This window comes from Gallinula chloropus, assembly GCF_964237585.1.
Source record: "Gallinula chloropus genome assembly, chromosome: 6".
NCBI lineage: Eukaryota > Metazoa > Chordata > Aves > Gruiformes > Rallidae > Gallinula > Gallinula chloropus.
In genome coordinates this window covers 4,838,305-4,843,676 of record NC_140091.1, presented here as the reverse complement: position 1 = coordinate 4,843,676, position 5,372 = coordinate 4,838,305, and positions in this window count along the sequence as shown.

The following is a 5,372-nucleotide window of genomic DNA, read 5'->3' as shown; positions in this document are numbered from 1 at the left end:
TCCCCTGCCTCCGACTGATGCCTGCCCTAGTTGCTTCCCACTCCATCACCGGTCCCGGCCACTGCTACAACAGTGGGTGAGGCGGGGCAAGCCCCAAAACACACCTGGGCCGAGGCACGGGTCTGCCCCCGGGGCGGGGAGAGCCTCACCTGCGCAGGGCTGAGCCTGGGAGCACAGCCCTGCCCATCCACACTTCCTCGACTGACTCACCGGTTCCCCGAACCACAGATGTCAACACCACAGCAGGCTTTGGATGGGCTCAGAAAGGGAGGAACCAGGCTTGGTTTGCTTTTTTTGGGGAAAAAACGGCACTTCCCTGCAGCACCCGTGTCTACACGGTGTCTGTATGCGCGGCTGCTCCCGGGTCTCTTCTCACACCTGGGAAACACGAAGCTGAAGAGAACAGGAGTCCCACCTTGTGGGCACAATGATCCTCACCCCATTTCTGTGTAGGTCTCCCCATGGGTGACACCCATCCTACTGCATCAGCTCAGCCTGCACCAGGCTTTTCCCCAAACCAAAGCCAGAGACCTTGGAGTGATCAAAACAGACATTTCCCTAGAGGAATGAAGTGGGTTTTTTTCTTCATCTCTGGGTAGCAGAGCCCAGCAAAAGCAGTTGTCCTCGCTGAGGCCCAGAAATATTCCCTGGTGAAGCAGCTCTTTTCCTGGTGAGCTGTTTCTCAGAGTCCTAAGGACAGACCAGTTAAATTAGGGCAAACAAGACTTTTCCCATCACTGGACATTTCTGCCCTGAAGAACGGCCTGAAAAGATCTGTCCAAACATTGAGCCCATGTTTTTACAGAGCACGTCTCCCTGGAAAAGCTATGCTGGTTAGCTTGGCAAGAAGAGAACTGAGAGCCCCAGGAATTTCTTTTTCCCTCTATAACTGATCAAATATTATTTCATCTTTCTCTGTGGGAGCGTTTGCTGTTCTCCTTTGAGCAGAGATGCCTCTTGCACGGAGCTCAGGTGCTGGGTGGCATTCAGAAGCAGCTGTCAATAGGGCTTGGGTGGGCAGGGGGCCATCAGCAGCCTGGGCATACTTACCCATCACAGACTGGTCCTAGTCCCACGTACCAGGATGCAATACCCCTCCTATAGTCCATTCCTAAACAAGTTTCTTGGAAAAGAAAGCCTGCAGCAATAGCAGGTCTTGGGATTACTGGAAAAGGGAGTGGAAAAGGATCTGAGAACAACCTGTGTGTGCACAATTATCTGAAGGTGTCCCAGACTTGAAGGTGATGCCTGAGATAACATGACTTACAGGTGGGCATTCCCTCTCTACACATGGGCATCAGGAAAGCCTTGCCCCAGGCATTCCTAATGTCCTTGGGAGAGGGACCGATGAGCTCTCAGCCAAGCTTGAGGAGAGCTGCAATAAAAATAAAAAGGAAAAAAAAAAAAGAAAGTTAAAAAAAAAAGAGTCTCAGTCGCTGGAGACATCACTGAGACATCACTTGAAGTGCCAGTCTCATTCCACACCACATGAAAAGCCCTGCTGCTGCGTGGTGGTCTCAGAGAAGAAAGGGGGGGTCCTGCTGAGCCGGGAGTTGGCAGGGAAGTCCCCAAGCTCAGGCTGGAGTCATATGTGATAAAAATTAATGCTGGCTCTGTGTACAGGTAGCTGGGGAGGATTTATGACCCACCCAGGGGCGTGAATGTGGGCCGTGAATTAAAGCGCTATTGAAGAATTGGGAGGTTGTGACTTCAGAGCCATGGTCCTAAAGAAAAGGACAGGGCAGATTCCTCTATATGGGCTCTAAAAATAAAAAAAGAATGCTGAGGGTTTCTTTAAAACATGCATTTTGTGAATGCTAGCCCTGGTGGGACCCCTCTTGCCTCAACTCCCTTCGACAGCAGCCCCAGGGCTGCCATAAATCGCCCAGGGCTGTAATAACTGCACAGGGAGCACAGTGTACACATGGTGTTGTGTAGATCAAACACTGCAGAAGTGGAAGCTGACTTTTTTCTCTGGCTCTGGACCTTCCTGGGGGAATGCCTGATGATAAGGAGCTGGCACCGGTCTACATAAGTCACCTTTTAGTGGGCCACATGGCACAATTTCCTTAGAAAAAGTAGACAGATAACATCAGGAGACCACAAAACAGGACTTTACACCCTCTGCAGAATGCTGGGGGGAATGCGGGCAATCCCTTTGGTATCTCTGCCCCTCCTGCCCCATCTCTCCCCACAGTGCTGGTGCCTCCTGTGGGTCCCCACTAAGCTGCAAATTGCCATGGGAGGAGTTGTCCCACCAAAACTCAATGACCACCTTGTCTGCCACCTCTATTAATGAGGCAGCAGTTTGGAGCAGGAACTTGGACTTTGCTTTGGGTTTGTGTACCAGAGGCACTGACCCAGAACAGGAGCTCCCAGGCACAGCCCTGACCAAATAAAATCAAATCCCATTACTGAGAGCCACAGCACTGAACACTTCCCAAGAGGGTAGAGTTTCCCCAGAACAAACAATTTCCACTTCATGATTTGGATAAGGTGGTTTTTCAGTGATATATTTAGTGTCTTACATGGACATGTCAGCCAAAGGGCTGCAAGCGCAGCATTCAGCAAACTTATTATCCCTGTATTGTTCTTTCCAACTACCCAGTGACTGATAGGATTTATTATATATTAGAGGTATATTTTTTAGGGTTTGTTTTGATTTCACAGAGGTCTTACTGTAGACCAGAAACAACAGTGGATCTGGGGAATATGATTTATTCCTAATCTTTCAGAAAGGAGAGCAGCATCACAGCTGAAGACCAGGGAAATTTTTGGACAATCCAGTCTTCTTCAGAAGATAATTAAATATGGGTATTGCCCGTGATGTAATTGACAATAATATTAGCTCAGTGTCACAGTATTATAGACTGTCGATGGCCTAACAAGTTATTTTTCCCTTGTCACAACTACTGGCCCCACATGTGGGAAGGAGATGGGGCACAGGAGCAAGGGAAACAGCTGCTCCTGGGTGCAATGCAGTAACGTCCATATACATGAAAAAAATACCTCAGAACCCGAAAAAAAAAATGGGAAAAAAGTGTATAGCAGGGCACAACCTTCTGCTAGGGAGGATTACAGCTCAGTTTTTATACCTTATTGTGTCCCCGGGAGGGCCAGAGCAGCCCCCAAACTCAGTTCCTCACCCGTGTCACCCTTCTTCTGCCAGGAGGTCATATCGTGGTTTTCCAGCAGAGGGGGAGATAGGATCACTTCTTCCACCGCCGAGCCGATTGTTCTGCCTTCCATCACCGGCATTAATGAGGAATTGAAGAAAACGCAGTATTATCAAAAAGCTAACGCCTTCTTTTACTGGCTAGGACAAACCAGTGTGGTTTTGGAGGAGCCAATGTGGGTACCCATGCAGCTCCTTCAGAAGGTTTAAGATCAGCCCCATGGAAGCACTGTAGCAGTGAAGAAAAGTAATTTAAAAGTCTTGCAACTGTTCAGGTTTTTCACCTGTCCGAGTTATTAGGTTGTCTCTGCAGTAGAGCTCATAACACATAAATGCTTCTTTTTTAGCAATATATGCCAAATAATACTATTATTGCAACTGTTTGCAGCAAACCAGCCAAACATCCCAAAGGCTGTTTACTCTGGTAGAAGGTATGATACCAACTCAGTTCTGTCTTCACTAACACCAAAGGAGGACCAGCATGTCCAGCACTAGAGCTGAGATCATCTTCTGATCCTAAGACGAACCTTTTTCACACCTTGTAACCTTCTACCTAAGTAACTGGGGCACGTGCCTGCTGCCCATAAAATGTCCCATACATTTTTGGTCCTTACAATGCACTATCTCACTGTGGGTGCCTCGGCTGGAGAATTTTAGCTGAGGATGATGAACAGCTGAACGTCAGGAAACGAGCTGCACAACTGATGCACAGAGGAAAAGGTCAGCCCTGTTATCAGGATCCAACCAATATGCCAGGTGTGGGACCATCACCATTCCTGCCAGCACCTGTGGGCAGTGTTTGCTGTCACCCCACTGGCACAGAGAATGCTGACCAGGCTCTGGCACAGCCTGCAGCATCCTTTCCCTGCCCTGCGGTACTACAGTGCACATGAGCATGAGCCCTGCAAGACTGCAGAAACATTGTCGAGCACAGAGCATCTGCTCAGCAGCATCAACCACAGCAAACTTGTTACATCTGTCTTATCCTCATTAATGTTTATAAATATGTAAAGGGTGAGAGTCAGGAGGATGGAGCCAGGCTCTTCTCAGGGATGGCAGCAATAGGACAAGGGGCAGCGGATGCAAGCTGGAACAGAAGAAATTCCATGGGAATGTCAGGAGGAACTTTGTCACTGTGAGGGTGACGGAGCCCTGAGACTGACTGCCCAGAGAGGTTGTGGAGTCTCCTTCTCTGGAGACATTCAGACCCCTCCTGGACACATTCCTGTGCGATTCAGTCTAGGTGATCCTGCTCTGGCAGGGGGGTTAGACTAGATGATCTTCTGAGGTCCCTTCCAACTTCTAACATTCTGTGATTCTGTGATCCTTCATCAAACTTCTATTCATGCCTTCTGTTTGCTACACAATATAAAGTCCTCTTCCAAATTTAAACCCTTCTCTCAAAGGCATCTGTGCGGGATTTTGAAGGTCACCTATTAAGACCCTGATAACCAGCTTTTCTTCCTTGGCAAAACAGAAGGTATTGTACCAAGCTCCTTTGCAGAGGAAACTCTCCAGCGCTTGCAGAGAGGATGAGCTGAGAAAGCCCATGTGTGCTGCGAAAGCACATGTGAAACAGTGAACTTTCCAAAGGCAGAGCTCCAATTGTCAGGCACTTTTTTGATCTTGATATATCTAAAATCTCTATAACCTCTGTACATGCAACAATCTCTGTACTTTTTTGAAAATCCCACCCTACCCCTGAATGAAAGGTTGGCTGCTCTGTGCTTTTCCCTTGGGAACCGTGAGAGAACAAACAGCACGTGGCAGGTGTCAGTCACACTGGCAGTGAGAAGCTTGGATACTGCTTTCAGGGTATGGTGCATCGAACAGAATAAAAAAGAACAGGACTCTGTCCTTAGATGTTTGTGGTCTTCAAGTCAGGAACAAAATTCAGATTTGCAGTATTGCATGAATAACATACCACAAAAAATTATAACCAGAATATCAGCATAAAAAAGGGCTGATTCTTTTAAGTAACTGCAGAGCCTGCAGCAAAAAACAGAGGAATATACTGAAAATAAAAAACTCCATCTAAAGAAATCCTGATGCAAATTGCTGGACAACAGCAGTATTATGTTAGCTCTTGCAGCATCACTTCTCCCTGGAGCTAGGCTCGTGTAGACACCCACATTACTGAATCCGTTGTTTGGGTGCTATTTTAAAGATCAATGCACTCTGCAGGCAGAAATTATTT